This window comes from Dermacentor andersoni, chromosome 1 (genome assembly GCF_023375885.2).
Source record: "Dermacentor andersoni chromosome 1, qqDerAnde1_hic_scaffold, whole genome shotgun sequence".
NCBI lineage: Eukaryota > Metazoa > Arthropoda > Arachnida > Ixodida > Ixodidae > Dermacentor > Dermacentor andersoni.
The window spans coordinates 315,833,233-315,851,415 of NC_092814.1; the positions used below are offsets into that span (position 1 = coordinate 315,833,233).

At 46.6% G+C, this 18,183-nt stretch overlaps 2 long non-coding RNA genes and 1 pseudogene across 2 annotated transcripts in view; 1 reads left to right on the top strand and 2 right to left on the bottom strand.

Annotated features, from left to right (window-relative positions):
• The window catches only part of LOC129380998 (uncharacterized), a 161,053-nt gene that overhangs the window by 62,748 nt on the left and 80,122 nt on the right, over nt 1-18,183 (bottom strand). The gene's annotated exons all lie outside the window — the stretch shown is intronic.
• LOC140214086 (uncharacterized) overlaps nt 1-18,183 on the top strand; it is a 93,225-nt gene that overhangs the window by 34,805 nt on the left and 40,237 nt on the right. The gene's annotated exons all lie outside the window — the stretch shown is intronic.
• LOC126548647 (U2 spliceosomal RNA) lies at nt 9,271-9,410 on the bottom strand (annotated as a pseudogene).

Here is an 18,183-nt window from a genome sequence, read left to right on the forward strand (position 1 = left end):
GTGGGTCTCATATGCAAATTTAAAAAAATACGTCCACATGGTTTTCACGAAGAAGCATACACCAGTAACAACATATAAAGTAGGTGGTTCTCCATGCAAACTGTTTCCGAACGTAAGTATACTTAGGGATGTTTCTCATACAAGAGAGAGAGAAACGAAGAGGTAAAGGCAGGGAGGTTAACCAAGGACGTACCCGGTTGGCTACCCTACTCTCACACAATCTACGAGTTGGCGCAGGCATGTCGATTTCATTACAGCGAAGGCATGTAAAGTGTTGGGTTGTTTGCGTTGAAACACGGAGCTATTCTCTCGGCAAGCCCGTGACCTTCTGTACAAAAGCAATCTGAGGACAAAATTGAGGGTGTTCGGAATATAGTAAACGTATGTAATCGGCAACTATACAAGAAATAATTGTATTATTGTTGCAAAGCCAACGTAAGCATGGAAGCTTGTAATTTTTGTAATTATGGGGTTTAACGTGCCAAAACCACTTTCTGATTATGAGGCACGCCGTAGTGGAGGACTCCGGAAATTTCGACCACCTGGGGATCTTTAACGTGCACCTAAATATAAGTACACGGGTGTTTTCGCATTTCGCCCCCATCGAAATGCGGCCGCCGTGGCCGGGATTCGATCCCGCGACCTCGTGCTCAGCAGCCCAACACCATAGCCACTGAGCAACCACGGCGGGTTAAGAAGCTTGTAGATAAAAGAAGACAAACATTACGCTTTCAGCTTTTTCATAATATATATTACACACCCAGACTGCAATAAGTACATTTTTTAGCTACATTATACATCCAGACGGACAGATTCTGAGCACAATATGAGGGAACATAACTGAAGAACAAATATTTTCAAAAGTATATTTTTTTCCCAAAGACCATTCTTTGAGTGAAATCTACTGTCTGCTACAGTTGTCAGCATGGTTCATAACGAAGCTTTTGCAGCTGCTCTTTAAATTAAATTTGCTTTATTTCTGACTTAGGCTGCGCTGTTGTTCTTCCTGTCATACGTGTAGAGATGGCTGTGCATATTTGAGTAGTGTCCTTGTATCGCGGAAGGGATGTAAATTAAGCTTGTCGGTGTATTTTGCGACTTATTTGGAGGAGCGCTAAACGACGGCACAAGCAATGACAACACAAGGGCGCAGTCCTTGTATTGTTGCATGGTGCCATTTTCGCTTTACCAGAGCTCTTAGACGCGACCTTGATTATTTGCGTTGTAAATGTGCATTACTATTCCGATGTATTGCCTTTCTTTACATTTGTGTTGCATTTGTACTACATTTACATTTTTACTGCACGACCTGTTTAAATACGCAGTGATCTAGTTTGTTTTGCTTTGCGGTATGTAACTCCCCTCCCACTGTAATACCTAAATGGCACTGTGGGTAAGAGAGTAAATAGAAAAAGATAAGCCAACCCGATGTGTAGTGTCGGGACGTTAAAGGCCACATTTAATTCGTATATAATCAACTATCAATGAAGGCGAAAAAGACGCATGCGCAACCGACAAGCAGACGGTTGCTGGACGAATGAGCATTAACCGACGGGCAACCACCAATCGTATCAAGTCGCCCAGCACTCGTTGCTTGTAGCCCGTCCGCGCTTGCCGTTCGTGGCATACACGTATGCAGTATGGGTACGTGCGCACGGCGCATGAATCCTCAGCCGAACATTGTTATGCTGTCGAGATTTTCGTTCCTTCTTCACTTTCCTATTGTATTTTTTGAGAAACGAAAACTGCTTACAAAGGTCGTGACGAGTGTAATCACGCGTGACCCACATCCGCTAAACGGAAAGCAGCATCGTTCGTGGCTCGGTGTCACAAGTTTTCGAAAGTGCACAACACGCCGTTTTTTCTTTTGTTATTTGAGTTGTTCGTCCCCACCCCCCTTCCCGCTTTGTTCACTTCATGCGTGCTACACGGCATTCGCGCACAAAGGCAAGGCTGCTGGTGGCGTGTCTCGCGGCCAGGAAACATTGGTCTAGCGCAAGCGCCGCGCACGTTAGTGCAGAATGAGCTCGACGGGCGCGAAGCGGTAGCGCAGCTGCGGCTGAAGGAGCGCGCTGACGCCTCGCCGAGCGTGCGCGCGTCTACAGGGCGCACGGGGACGAGGCCGCAGCGGCCTTCCATGCGGACGCGCGAAGCGCAGCTGCTGTTTTTCACTCCCCCCCCCCCCCCCCCCCTCGCGTATGCCGTGAGAGCGTGAGTGTTCGGATAGGGCAGAGCAAGTAAACGCACCCAAGTGAGCGAAGTACATAGACAGAAATAATTCAATTCATGGAGCGGAGCAAGAGCGTTGTTGGATTCGTATATCCCGAGATGTTTTAAGGCTTTCTTTGCCTACGTCCCCGGGGGTTTGCCGTGAATGCACTGTTGCACCAAGAAGGAAAATAAAGACTTAGGAGGGAGAGTATGAAACGGAGTGCTGAACCTGGACCGACACACTGACTGCACAATATGACACAAATGGTTGATGTAGTTTGAAGCAGACATGGTAGAGGAGTGTCCGGTTTCTCGCCAAGTCAACTGTGCCGGTCCCGTAGACCGCGTTATCAAAGGTGGTGACAGTGGTGGGTCGATCCTTACACCAATGTACGATATGTGTGTCCTCGCAAGTCCGTCAACGATCTTCCTAACGCGAGCCGATCGTGCAGTCGGTGCAATCTTTATGATCCTGGTTATGCTATCACATTAAAGTGGCTCAGGTGTAGCGTCTGCACCTCTTTGCCTCTTCTTCCGGGTTTGGCGTTCGTGTGACGCAAAGTAGGCGTTGCAGGCGTGGGTCGCCCACACAGCTGGAGCGCTGGTAAACAACGGGCGGTGTCCAAATCCAGCGCCCAGCGACCGCTTTCTCGGAGTGATAGAAAACACGTCTCAAATACTATCGCTTTTACGGGTTGTAAACACCGGTAGCAGTTGCGGAACCGCAAACCCGCCATAGCCGCCCCGTTATGAACACCACATATTTCGCAAGCTGGAAGTAAAATAAACTTGCACGGACCACGTACATGTCTTTTAGCGTAGCATTTAATTGAAACGGTGGGAGAAAACTTCGCTTAACGTAGATTCCAACAAGTGCGTTGAATCTTCCGTAATTTTTTTTTCTATATTTCCGCACTTGCCAAGAGGGGTTTTTCTGTAACAAGCCAGTCAAGACCCACGGGAAACCGAGGGCCGTTAGCTATAACGCATTTGTACCAGGATTTTTACAGTGCACACTGGCGAGAATCTTCGTCAATACCAATGTAGCACCAGGTTGTCCCTGCAGAAGCACCCATGCACTGAAGCGCTGGAGCCGGAACAAGCAGCCTTTATGGAGAGTATCGGAATCGGAATGGGAGGGACGTGACTCCCGCTCATGATGGCACCTCCAAATTTGCGTATCACGAAGCATCAGTGCCCCATTTGTGCAAGTGTCCAACTGTGCGTGCTCTGCATGACCGGACATGGGAAAGCGCGAGCATTTCCAAGCTTGAGCTCCGTGAGCAATTCTCGGCGCCTAACACTCAGACCAGCGATGGTGCATTTGGTGCACCTCTTGTTGTTTGGAGTCTGATATCATTCCCTTTCGCAGCCGTCTGCTGCTCTCGTCGGCGACGCTATTTGAAAGACTAGAAGAGGTGCAAGGTGTCTGCACTAAACAGGTGCCCAGTGGCAGATCCACAAGATATAGCACCATCAACATAACCCCCGCGGAGGAACAGCTGACCACGCCTGTCCATAACACGCTACAAACCGTCCAGCGGACGCAGATGGTTTCGCTGGAGGTGGAAGCAGCCATGTTGTGCGAGCGTTTCTTCCGCGACCGCAGAAACCCGCTGGAGGGCTTCGATGACGAGCATCTGAGCACCCGTTATATGACATGCCGTTTTAGAGGGTGATACGTAACGCTAAACGCTAAACGCAGCGCGTACAGCTGATGAGCACGATGTCGCAGGTTGAATTCCTGCTTCAGTGGCTGCATGTTTGTGGCCACAGAACGCGCAAACACTGACATTTGGTGCACAATAAAGTGCATCGGTTCTTCCGACGCGGTCTGAAGCCCTTCCCAATGGTACCCCTCCTAGGTGACTGTGCTGCTACGTATGGTACGCAAAATAACGTGACTTACGTGGGAACTTCAGAAATAACATCCTCAAGTGGCTTTGTACACCCGAATACCCAGGCGTACAGCGTTCCCCAACTTTCGGTCCCCTGTTTCTAAAGCTTGCCGCTACTTTTTACGGCGAAGGTTCGCGTAAGAAAGCGAAATGCATTACAATGTCCCGCAACTGGGACATGCCTGTGGCATGTCCCATTTCTCTTTTATTGCCTTGTAACTCTAAAATTCCATTGCGCATGACTTCAACTACTGTAGTTTGAATTAACGCTCGACCAGCGTAGAGCAGGATTGGCTAGAGCAGGCTAACTCATACCGACTTGTGCACCCTGCCCAATATGTTATCACTGTCTTTTTCTTCAGAATTTAGTTCACACTCAATTAGCCAATCATGGCGAGCCACAGCAAGGTAAAGAGCACTTCTGTATGTTTTTTTACGTTTAATTATAACAAAGGCTACTCAGCAGCGGATATAATTGACAAAGAAAATAAGATTCATAACGGCGAAAAATTTACGTCATGCTTGCAATGACTACTTGCCCTCACTGTGTCTTCGGTTGGATTTCGGCGGCACTGAAGGCGTTCGACGATGCTTGACGATTAAGAAAACTCCATACGCGCGGAAACCTTTCACGTGCGCAGATGAGCTAAAGGCCGGGACAGATGGAAGTTGGAATCAGCGCTTTACAAGTTCGTTTCTCGCAATGTAATTGGCTTTCTAAGAGACGTAACTGCTGCAAATAAGACAGATAGACTCAAGGAGGCGGACACTTGGACGACGACCCTCCATGGCGGCTTACTGGTTTTCGCAGCACGCCGCCCTCATTCCCCTTGATTGCACCAAAGACAGGAGTCACGCTGGTTATAAGGTTTGCTGGACGTGGTTCGAAGGCTCGGGATTTTTTATCACCCGAGGTTCGTTAACGCGCTCAGAAATACATCCATAGAGGTTCTGCTTTTTTTTTTTTTCCCATTCGCTTTTATCGAAACGCGGCCGCAGGGACCGGAAACTGTGCCCGCGACCTCACGCACCTGCAGGAGAACACCATAACCGCTAAGCCACCTTCTCTCGCCAAGAAAAAAGAAAAAAGATAAGGCAACAGAAACACGTGTGCTTATTTCGTTTCAATCTCCTATTCCCTCGGCAAGCCTCGCGCAATCGCTACAGGATGGGCGGGGTTGACTGTTACGTTTCGACATTTCCCTCGGTTAAGCACCGACGGCGGTAGAGCGATATCGCTGGGGGACATCGGCCCGGCAGTCGACTGCAGGGCGGCAGGGTAGTCTTAGTAGTAGTAGTAATAGTATTAGCAACAAGAATAATTACGGGCTGAACCGAAGCTGCATGAGTTTTTCGAGCGAGGCGGCGCGACGGCGAATTTCTTCGGGCTGCGTGCGCCCCTCCGTGTCCGAACAGGACAAAAAAAACGAAAAAATAAAAACCCGAAACGGAAGCGGCGAGATCACGGCGAAATTAGCCGCGCCCAGGGCCGCTTCGGGTCCGGCGCGCTCGGCATGTCAGGTGACTTGATTGACGCGCGCCGGACTGATCGCGACACGGACCGCGTCAGCAGCGTGATGCCAGGTCGAACCAGCGGAACGCCCAGGCCACGCAGCTGTAATTAAGAACGCACGCGCTGCGAGGTTTGGCCGCCCCGGCTGCGCCAAGGTGCGCGAAACCGCCTTTGGCCGAGGAAGACGGATGCAGCGGGCGAGCCTGTGCCGCGCAATTACGTACGCCTATCGAGGGCAGAGACGATGAGACGAGCCGCGTATACCGACCGTTTGTCCGCGGGCGCGCCCGAAAGGTTTGAGGTCGCCGACGGGCGCGCTAAACGAGCTCCTCCCACAGCGCATGCGCATGTCCGAATGCATATCTCTCTCTACATCCACTGTTAATCTCGTTTGGCGCACGTTTCAGCTATATGTTGTTGTTTTTTTGTGCACATATTTTTCCGCTTGCCTAAGCGGAATTACGTTCCCGTGTCCCGCATAACTACAGGGACACTAAAGGCAAATACTAAGTCGACGTGGACTGTTGAAATAGCACTCCAGAAACCTCGCAACGCTTGTTTCGTGCCAAAACAAGACTTAGTTTACGAGAAAATTACACCTGAGGGGTCCCGAATAGCTTTATCTCGTCGCCCAACCGAGTGAGTGGTGACGTTGCATACGCCATCAGTGCTCTTTGGTGCCGTCGGCGAGTAAAACGACGCCCTCTCTCTTTATCTTTCTTTTTTTTTTATAAACAGAGCGGTGGATCTGCCGCTGCAACTGCTTTTGGTCAAGTGGCATGGACCCGTTAGGGCATCCCGCGAAATCACATGAAAGTGGGATTCTCTGCTACCTGCATTTTGTGCGAGTTTCTCGAGCCGGCATAACCAGCGCAGCGCTAGCAATAATACACTACTCAAACGCGAAAGCGCGGGCGGTGCAAAGTCGACTGAAAACGCAACTTTCCGACTGACCGCATCGTTGTCAAGGGTAAAGCCAATGAGTTCTTGTTTCTAAAAAAAAAAAAAACATAGAACTGGGCAAGTGGCGTTTCCTTTTGTCTTATAATGCAATACAATGATGTTTTTATAACGAGCGGTTGAGTACTAGTGACCAGGGGCGCAGTCAGGAGGTGGGCTTATGGAGCTTCAGCCTCCCCCCGCCCCCGTCGAAAATTTTTCGTGCTGTGATGCACCGCCGACCAAAACAACTCCCTTTGCAGGATATCATTCTGGATTTTGTCTAGAATATATTTTTCATGCCAGAAAAGACATTTCGCCGCGATCATTGTGAACTCTGCCTGGATTTCGTGGCAACGCCCATGCACCGGGAGTTACATAACGCAAGGAGCCCCATCCAAGCACAAAGTTTCAAGGACGTTTCGATGGCGAGCGGGCTCGTCGCGGCATCTCGCGGAGGCCGCGGAACCTACAGGGAGCATGGATTTCGATTCCGAAACTTTAAGGGTGTAAAGTTCTTATAAACTTTTGATGCGAAAGGTGCATTGATGTTTCCAAAGTCACGCTTTAGATTTTTCAATTCCGGAACTTTGTGGGTTTAATGTTTTAAACATTTGACGCCAAGGTGCACTGACTTTAGAAAAAGTACTTGTACTTGTAAATTGCAATATGTAGCATAAGGTAATTAGGTAAAATGTAATTAGTTAATGTTTGTGAATTACTCGATTATGCACTCCAATTTTTTTGACAAGCGATGTCCGCCTCTTGGAGTAGACCAGTTCATGGACTAGAATTGTGCCATCTGCCACAAGCAATCTTCAACAAAAAATTTTTGAAAGTGTTCGCTGAAACACCCTGTATATAATCTGCGACGCCGCGGGGCAAATGCATCGAGAATTCGATGGCGCAGACGTCACCTGTCGTTAACTTTAACTTCGTTTTCCAGATGGTATAATCGGTATAATCGGTTTGTGTGATTTCTTCACGCGTGCTCAGCGGTAAGTGCGTCGCAAATGGAACGTTCCCGTCCCGTGTTCGCGATCGAGGCTTGCCTCGTCCCACTAGAGCACAACTGCTCATGCCAAGGGTTGGCTGCGTGAACGTGTGCGAACGTTTATACCGACAAGGACGTGTGGACAGTCCATAGTGTACTCCTTGCGGTTGCTGCGAGACACTTCAGCACCTGAATGTTCAACGGGGAAGCTTACTGTTACGTATTAACACATGATATTCGTATCCGCACATATGAGTAATCGTTTCTTAAAGGCAAATATTTGATACTCATTCCCATAATGCTCGAAAATGGATGCATATGTGGTTAGGTGGAGATGGAGCAAAACCTTTTTTTTTTTTTCATTTTCGCCGGTACTCAGTTTTTAGATTTCTGTTTTTCTTTTTCATGATATGAGATGAATTGATCAGTCATACTTAAACTGGCAACAGCGCGCTTATGGCGAAACAGAAGCGCAAGGAACATGCACAATAAACACGGCGCCGACTTTGTAGTGATGTTTTACTGAAGGACTGGTAGACCATTACGACACATCCCTTCAAGTGCGGCCGGAGTACAACGTAGAGACGACCCCGTTCAAAGAAGCAGATTGCAGTTCTGTTCATTATTTTTTTTTCCTTGCGGCTCACTGTTGCTGCCTTCTATAGCATCGCAACGTTTCTTCGGAACAATTAACTGATTACTTAGATAATTTCTAGAGCGTAAATCAATCACTACACTTTCCAGTATCAGCGTGTATATATGCAACAATCACCATACGCAACTATGTCTCGTATTATGTGGTGGTTTGTTTTTGTAATGCTTCTGGAAACTATCGAAGAGCAAAAAAAGAAATTATAGAAGTTAAATGATACTAACTACTAGGTATACCATTTTTCTCGATGCAAAATTAGCTTTAAGAAGGTTAACTTCAGAAACCCTGTTGTTTGACGACTTAGAGACGGTGTTTAGGCAAATCCATGCTCTGCCGATTCTTCACGTGCAGGGCGAATAGTAACTTTTGCTGACGGCATATGCAGGTGCTAGCGCCAGATATCCCTTTAGCGTGTTTAGCATAAAGCTTTGCTCACGGCACTACATGATCAGTGATGTGTATAAACCACGTGTCACTTTATTACTGTAAACCTCATACTTTTCTTTCTAGTAGATTTAGATCAACGTTCACGACCACAACTCTAAAAGCAAGGTATAGTCACCGCGGTATTCCGCTTAATCGCCGCGCACCCGAACAACGCAAGGCAGTCGTGTAAAAAGCGCAAGCGTTCGCCGTTTATGCGCACTGGATCAAACATGAGCGATGTCAAGCGACAAGGCTGAAGCGAGATTATTACCTCTTTGACGAATGGCGTGCCTGCTTGTTTTGATTGTCTAGCTTTGCGTATATGTCTTTCCGGGTTGTCGTACCATGAAGGCAGGTAACATTGAAGCGATGTAAGCGCCAGTTGCAGGTTCTGTGAACCACGATACATTATCGCAGCTATGCGTCTGTCGCCTCCGTTCTGTAGGCGTGGTCTTACTTCTCCCTAACAGTCACTAATTATTATTATTATTATTATTATTATTATTATTATTAGTAGTAGTAGTAGTAGTAGTAGTAGTAGTAGTAGTAGTAGTAGTAGTAGTAACGCAGCGAAGCTGTATATGGCTAGGGTTCCATGTATGTTTCATGTTTGTTAGTCAACAATTAAAAAAAAAGGTGAGCGTGGGCCGATCCCGGACATAGTGCAATACCGGGCCGACCCGCCGCAGCGGTGAAGCAGACTTCAAGTACTGCGTCAATAATAATAATAATAATAATAATAATAATAATAATAATAATAATAATAATAATAATAATAATAATAATAATGATGATGATGATGATGATGATGATGATGATGATGATGATGATGATGATGATGAATAAACCAAGATTCATTGTTTGAAGTCGATGGATATACTGGAATCATTTGCAAACAGCACATGGACTCACGAGAAGGAGGTGTTGCCAGGGACAAAATATTTGTACAACCATATACACCCTTGCCTCGTAAGAGGACAGCGCCACCGACTCTGGGGATGTCTGTGCCGTACAAAAGAAACACGGAATTGTGATATCCACCACGTATATATCCCCAGGCACAAGCGAGTGTGATATCGAGAAGTTCATGACCACGCACTTTGCATGGGCTAGCCGTGATGACACTATCCGTGTGGTCACGGTTGCAGACTCCAATGTGGAAATTTCAAAACCATACAAGAAATGGTTCCCCCAGTTTGTGCTGGAGGAGTTTGGTTTAAAGTGCCACATCAATCCAAGTCACTCAACTAAGCAACAACGGTCGTGTATAGATTCAACTTTGTCCAAGATTCTGTCTAAGGTTGCAACCGACTCAGTCAGTGTATATCACAACCCGCCGTGTTTGCTTACTGGCTATGGTGTTGGGCTGCTGAGCACGAGGTCGCGGGATCGAATCCCGGCCACGGCTGCTGCATTTCGATGGGGGCGAAATGCGAAAACACCCGTGTACTTAGATTTAGGTGCACGTTAAAGAACCCCAGGTGGTCGAAATTTCCCGAGTCCTCCACTACGGCGTGCCTCATAATCAGAAAGTGGTTTTGGCACGTAAAACCCCATAATTTATAGTGCATATCACAGTCATCACGAAGCTATCGTTACTACCATAGCCAAATGATGAAAATAAATACGTGCCCTCGTCTAACCCTGTGTGAAGTGCTACAGCTTTGCTGGTCATCGACCTTCAGAGTGGAACGGCTCCTCAATTTTTTTTTCCGTTCTTGTTATCAAGCGTAGAGTCGAGTGGCTAATCCCTAAGATTACTGCAGCAGCGTGACACAACGTTTGAGTTAATTTCATGTACAAGGCGAGAAGAATGGAAAACCCAAGGAATCATTAGAAAATCTATAGTTATGGAGTATATAGGGTCATTCCGCGCCAACTGTTCCAACCATGGCGCTCGACCAATATCTATTTCTCTAAAAAAGGTACAACAAAAAAATTCCACGTATATAAACATTAGTTGCACAGCATATTCCCGATATATTGTGAGCGCAAAAAACTTTCCGGGGGCGTGAGGGCCATTTGAATTTCACGAAACGGTGGAAAACCAGGGGCGAAACAAAATCTGCCAAAAATCGACCGTCTTGCGCATTCGTTCAAAATTTGCGCTTTTTGCGTTGTCCGAACATTTTCTTCCATTAGAAAACACTTTAACAAAATACTTCTATGTTCTTTAACCCTTAACACCGAGGTAAAAATGCGCATATTATAGCGTTGTTGGTAAATTTTTCACAAAAGACGGTTACGGAAGAAAACCTGGAATTATTTTCATAGAATTTTGCTTAACAAGTAATATCTTCTAAAACTTTATTTTAGCCTCTAGCTGTGCTGCTCACTGGATCAAAAATAAAAGGCTGAATTTTGCACAAATGCTATTTTTACCTATATTTAGACATCGGTAACACACTAGGGCGGTCCATGAAAAAATACGCGCCTATAATTGAGAAGCATAACTACTTTCGGCACGGAAATTTTAATAGAAATAATTTGCGTTTTCACCGACATAAAAAAAAAAAATCTTTTTTTTATGTTATTTTTGAGTTTGAGTTTCACCGTTGCAATACTTTGGTTCGCGCTTCGACTTCACCTCATAGCTATTGGCGGGAAATACAAACCAGGGTGGTGGCAGATGGCGGTGTGTGCGAAGAGGAGTAAAATCCGCGACCACCAGAAGTTCACAAGAACTTCAACTAAATCGATATTGTGCACTTCAGTGCTACTGCATGAAATACGTGCATGTATACATTTGGCGGTCGCCTACGCCGTAAAGTGGTAGAGCGGGCCACAAATCGCTTTCACGAGTCTGAACTGGGAGCGCCACGTGCACGACACACGTTCAGTCGCCACGAAACCAACCAAAAAAGAAGACGAATACATTTGGCGAACATTGTTGAAAGGCAGCTTTATTGACCATACATCACTAGTTCCGTGATATGTCTCCACTATTATTCCACCTACGTGGGCCCAGACAGACAGTAGTCGACGCAGTTCTTGTTGGGACACACAGCACAGGGCCTTTATGATGTCAAGCCTGAACAAACCAATAAGTACAGCTGTTTGTTATTGAGGGCAGTGCGGCACTTAAGTCAATGATATCGGTCTATCTTAGAGCGCAGCTCTCAGGCGCCCGTTCCTCGGCTGAGCGTCGGCGTCCGTCGGCGTCCGTCGGCGTCCGTCGGCGTCCGTCGGCGTAACCGCGCGAACGCGCTCGTGCCAGTGCTCGCGCGTTCGTCGAAGCCTTCTTCCACAGCTGGCTCCGATGCCGCCCATCGTGCCAGTATTTCCATACAGCCCCTCCCTCAGCGAAGGCGCTGATGACACTAGCCCACATGACAGTCGCTGCGCTGCGGTGATATTGGTCTCAAATTCTTTGCCTCAATAGATCGCGAAATGAAAACACGTATCGAGATGCGCTCAAATTTCTCATTAGGCAGTGTCGTAATCGTTTTACATATATTTTTTTTTCTCTACTGTGTTTGTTATCGCGTTGATGTATGGGGTGATCATTTTTCAATCTTACGGAATTTTTAAAAGTAGGCTGTTAAGATACCATAATTCAAGTCATTGAGCGCGATTAGTCAGAGAGGTGGACATTACTTGCCCGAGAAATGAAAACACATGTTCAACTAATTAACATAATTTTCCTAATTCGTTTCTTAATTAGCGCCTTTACCGCACGTATTGTATTTTACGAATTGTAGCCGCGGTGAGTTTACAAGGCGCATCCACTTGGAATGAATTTTCAGAATGACACTAGTTTCGAGATATGTGCCGTTAAACTCGCCGCAATAATGCACTGTTGTTCCACTTGCTTTTTTAACAAAGCGCTCTTTCATGCAATTGAAACATAAAAGTAACTCAACGTCCACTATTTCGTCCCGCATTTTGAGAAATATTATCTAGAAACTTCTCTCACCCTGGAAATTCATGTCAAGTGGACACGTCTTGCAAGATCACCTGCTACGATTTGTAGGTTGCAATGTACTCTAAAGTAACTAAACAAGAAGTTAACTGGTGATTTTTGTTAATTAGTTGAATATCTATTTTATTTCTCATACTATTGATGTCCGCCTCTTTGAATAATCGAGCGCAAGAAGAAGAATCATGCTATCTGCCACAAAGCGGTTTTTTTAATTATGTAAAATTTTAATATGATCACCTCGTATAATATTCAAAGAATACAGTACGAATAAAACAGCCGAAAACCATATGCTGCACATGCACCACCTTTTTTTTTTTTTAACGGAGCAAATTCAGTTGGTTTTGTGTCCTGCCAACCTGCTATCAGCTGAAGTCAAGCGCGAACCAAAGTATTCCAATGGTGGGATGCAAATTAAAAAAAAAAATCTTGATGAAAACACAAATTGCTTGGATTAAGATTTCTGTTACAAATGTTGTTATGCTTTTTAATTATATCCGCATGCCATGGACCACATTAGACACACACCTGTGTGTGTGTGTGTGCGTGTGTGCGTGTGCGTGTGCGTGTGTGCGTGTGCGTGTGCGTGTGCGTGTGTGTGTGTGCGTGCGTGCGTGCGTGCGTGTGTGTGTGTGTGTGTGTGTGTCTGTGTGTGTGTGTGTGTGTGTGTGTGTGTGTGTGTGTGTGTGTGTGTGTGTGTGTGTGTGACATTTCTCAGGAAACGTTACAATGTGCGCATTGTTACCTAGGGGCTAATTTTCGGAAAATACTGTGCCGATAATGCTTAATATATACGTGCAATATTTTCTGTAATTTTTTTAGAGAAATGGATACTGCTCGAGCGTCACGCTTGGGCCAGTAAGCGTGGAATGACGCAACCAACATGCGTTAGTCAAAAAGAGAAATGAAAAAAAGAGAGAGAAAAGAAACGGGCGAATGAGACAAACGACGCCAAAAAAAGAAAAAAGAAATAACATGGGCAACGCGCCGTTCGCGAGACGCCTTCCGGCCCGCGACTGCGCACGGGAACCGTGGGAAGAAGCAGCCCAAGTTCCCACGCGCGTGTGGCAGAGACGCTGCGAAGGAAGGCGAAAAAGCCGCGCGCGCCGCTTAGCTCGAAACGCGCCGTCAACCCGATGATCGAACGCTCCTGGCCGAGCTCGAAGAGGTCCTCGTCGACCGGCGGCTTTTTTTTTTCTTTCTTCTTTTTTGTTTAAAGGCGCGTTCAGCCAAGAAATTGACGCATCTCAGTTCGGCAAAAGGAAGTTGTTTCTTTCCGCGCTGACGCGTCACGAGCAAAACAACGCCGAATAATAACGTCACGTTGGAGATACCGGTTCCGCGAGGCACCGAAAGGAACACTGGCCCGGTGTCTTTCCAAGCATCCTACGATGCGCGTACGCGCTCGTGGGCTACGTTAAAAGCGGGCGTAAGGAAAATTAGGTTGAGTGCATGCACAGGCAAGGGGGGGGGGGGGGGGGGGGCTCCGTGAAGCGTTGCAAGTGAGACAATAGTAGCTTGTGCACGCTTAGCTCTACAAACTGTATAGGCGCTATCGCATTGCGAAGTCCTCTTAAGACGTGTGTCAAGCATAACCTAATCGATAGAGGTATATCCAGGTGCGCCCGCGTGGTCCATTTGAACATATGAAACCGACAGCCTGCTTCCCGTCCCTTCCCGGCGGAGCACGGGGAGCCCCCGAGCGGAAGTATGCTGAGAAAAATCAGGCGGCATACTCAAGGCATAACAAAGACGTTTTCGACCACGACGCCGATTATATATTATGCCCTCTCCGTCCCTGTGTCGTTCGATAGACCGAAGAGCGATATTGGTTTTTCTTGTTGCGAGCAGCTCTTAATGCTTGATGCGACACCAAATGCAAGAACGTGGGATGTACCAAACGGCAAATCTGGACGTGCAGTGAGTACTATTTGAGAAATACAGTAGTGGTGGAGCATAAAAAAAAAAAAAGAAAAAAAGCAGGGGGAACCTGCATGTAAGAAGAGTCAATGAGGAAGACGCTGCATGCTGAGATACACTCCCGCTAAAGCAAAGTGACACGAAAATGAGAGCGAATTTCGGCTGCCCTGTCTGTGTCGAAAGATAATGTCGTTCGGCAATCCACGTTTCGTTAATTTTTCAGCCAGCTGTAGCCGGCCGGCAAGATTTTGTTTACCGGCAGGTTGCCGCGCGCGACCGAGGTTTAATTGCGCGAGTCATCAACCTCCCCGTCTGTTCTGTCGTTTCACCGCGAGATAAACTGCTCGAGCCCCTCATTTCACTTCGACGGAGCCCCTCTCAGTCACTTCTTTATCACATAGTAAAGAAGAAGAAAAAAATGACTAGCATTTATTCAAACACAAATGCTTCCTCGTCACATTCTGCAACGTATATGGGGTGCGAGCCGTGTCAGTGCTTCGCATCGGAACAATCTTCTCATATATTGTGTACTGTCGTGAGCGGAATCCTTACGCGCTTCTTACTGATTTACCAGAGTATGGGGGTCCTCGACATTAATAAGGATTAGCCGGCAGTTCTGGATGGCCGCAGTCCCATGGGACCACACAGCTGAGCAGGCAGCGGAAGCCGCGATAAGGCTTTCTCTCGCGTTCCCGCTCCGACACAAAGGCACAAGGAAGAAGCAGCCGTCGTATACACTTGGTCCCCGGCCAGTAGTGTTGCAGCCTTTGCAGGAAGCGCACATCACCAAATGCCTGCGCCATCTAATTTGCATTTGTCATTTTACGCCGTCATATCTCGCCTTCTTTTCTTCTGCGCTTCTCTTCCGACTTCAAGAAAGATGCGACTTCGGTTTCTATTCACTTATGCAGCGCTCCCATTCTCATAACGCACAGAGGCACCCTATACGGAGGGCGAGAGTGGCACCGGAGACGCATGCTTAATTCTCGATATCTCCGACTGGTATCGAGGCAGTAGAGCTGTCAGATGCTTAGCTAGCGGTGCCATTAATAAGGCGGCCGTTATCGGCCCCGACAAGTCGCCATCGACGGCGAACAAGTTGGGTCCTCAAACGGCGACTGCACGGCTATTTTGTCAACCTCTCCCCCCCCCCCCCCCTCCCCCCTCAGAGAAGAGATGAGGCGTCCGATAAGGTAACCAACACGGAAAGCGCTATTGCCTGCCCTGTAGGGAGCCGAACCTCGAGAACGTAAGCAAGACATGCATGAGGGTGCACCTCCTGCAGCGTGTACCACTCGAGATAACTAACCGCGGAAACACGTGCAGACACGAATGGGTGTCTTGTTCTATTGTAACTTATCTTCGTAGTCTGTTTTTTTTTTTTTTTCTCGCGCAACCCCGCACAGGGTCCTGCATAATTAGCCGGCGCAGCTTTTCTTTCTTTCAAATAGTTTTGCCAAAACCGATGGCTCGATTTACTTGTTATCTTGCTCAGAGATCGCATCTGCTGGCGACTTGCATTTGATACTGTGTTCGGCGACGACGCCTGCATGTCTGGTGCGGTGGGGAAAGAAAGAAAGAAAAAAAAAGAGTTGGGACGCAACCTGCGATAAAATGCGGCCAGGCGCCATTGTACGTACATGCAATTGTTGATGCGGCGTCCGCATTTCCTACCTCACCTTGTACCTAATGAGAAATGAACGTGACTGATTCGGGAAATAGCGGAAAAAGTGGCCCCACGTCATTGACGGTGAACGGAACGGTTCTAAAACAGGTTCCCCTCGACTTCTCGAAGTGCCTCAGACATTCGCGCCCACCTAGGAAGATCCTGTTTCGACGAAAAGTATAGATGTGAGATCGTTTGATATTAAAGCACAATTTTGACGCACTGGGATGATAGACATAGATCGGGATTTCGGAACACGATGATTCGGAAACAAAAGCGCTCTCCTCTTATTCGCTCATTATATATATATATGAAAGCACTCTCTTATTTTCCGCTCACCATGCTTTTTCTATGTGCCGTTCTTCTAGAGCAAACAGGCGTCGTGCCCTTCCTGGTGGCATTTGCCAGCCACCTCTTTGTTGTTGTTTTTATGTGCCACAATTTCGTATAGATGATGATGATGATGATAATAATAATAATAATAATTAACCAGAAGCTTGCGAATGTCAACTTATGCATTTGCGAATTGAATACGAACAGTAACTATCGAATATCGAATCAAATATCAAACATTCAAACGCAGACGCATATATTGCAGCTGGAATAATAATTCCAGCAAAATTCTCTACGACGCCTGCACCGACTAGTGCAAGCAAGCGAATATCAAGGATCAGTTTTAAACTTATCCATCACTGACAAATCACTGAATGTCGTTAAGGAACTGCACGAATAGGCTTTCAACATCATTAAATCATTTTATTATGGGTTTTTGCGTGCCAAAAGCACGATATGATTATGAGGCACGCCGAAGTGGGGGACTCGGAATTAAATTTGACCACTTGGATTTCCTTAGCGGGTGCCTCAATCTAAGTACACGGGTGGGCTTTTTTTTTTCTTTCATTTCATTCCCATCAAAATGCGGCCGCCGTGGCCGGGGTGTGATCTTGCAACCTCGTGCTTAGCAGCGCAACACCAAATCCACTAAGCAACCACGGCGAGTCTTTATATCCTGGTTGCAAACAAGCTTTATAAGAATTAGCGACTGCTGTATGGAATGGAGCTTTTTAAAAACGCTGTATAAATGGTTGCCCAAAAAAAAAGTTAAGACGAACGTTAGGCATATCACTTTCTTGTCTTCGTTTCCTGGCACTGTTCTTAAATTTCGAAGTTCCTACGTTGTGGAAAAAGAAGTAATGAAAGCTGCTAGATGACTTGTGTGCCATTAAAAAGAAAATGTAGAAGGGCCCGTGGAAAGAAAAACATCACTGGCCGTAGCTTAAGAAATAGAAATACTGCATGACTACACTGCCAAAAACAGTAACTGACACAATGCAAGCAAAACTCAAAGGTTGTCATGAAGGCTTCCGCCGGAAAACCAGAAACAACACTTGCATTGTCCATTTTATTTCCGCATTGCCTAGAAAGCTCTTGTCCTTGCTTCACTTATCATAATTTGCGATGCTTTCTTTAGCAGCCGGAGAGCAAAACAGTATCCAAACTTTACTGGTCGGTTCTTACTAAATGTTTGGCTACCGTATAAACGGGTATACAGATCGGGATTTTTTACAAAAAAAAAAAGAAAGAAAGAAACAGCTGAAGTAGTCGCTCCTCGCATGTAATGGTCTCTAGCACAGTGAGTCGTAGTTTATAAGCTAAGCCAAGGTCAGGGATCTACCTATATTCTGGGCCCACCTACATCGCAGTTTATACGGTTGTTTCGATATTCGAAAATCCCGAATAGTTCCCTCTCGAACACGAGTACGATTAGTTAGTCTGTAATAGTGGATTCGTTTTCGAAACTGAATATTCGCGCAACCCCCTCAAAAACTCAAAGCACACAGAAGCCTTACGGACATTCATGACTGCTGGCGCAAACATTATGACAGCGACAAAATGCGAACGGTGGAGTCTGACTCCTCTCTTCCTCTTCTAGCCTTGAAGTAACAATTCTGCATAACAGGAACATTTGCAACGGGTCGCGATTTAACACTGCAGTCCCAAGGTGGAGCTGATAATCGCGCATGCACGTGCGTTCTCCCCTATTC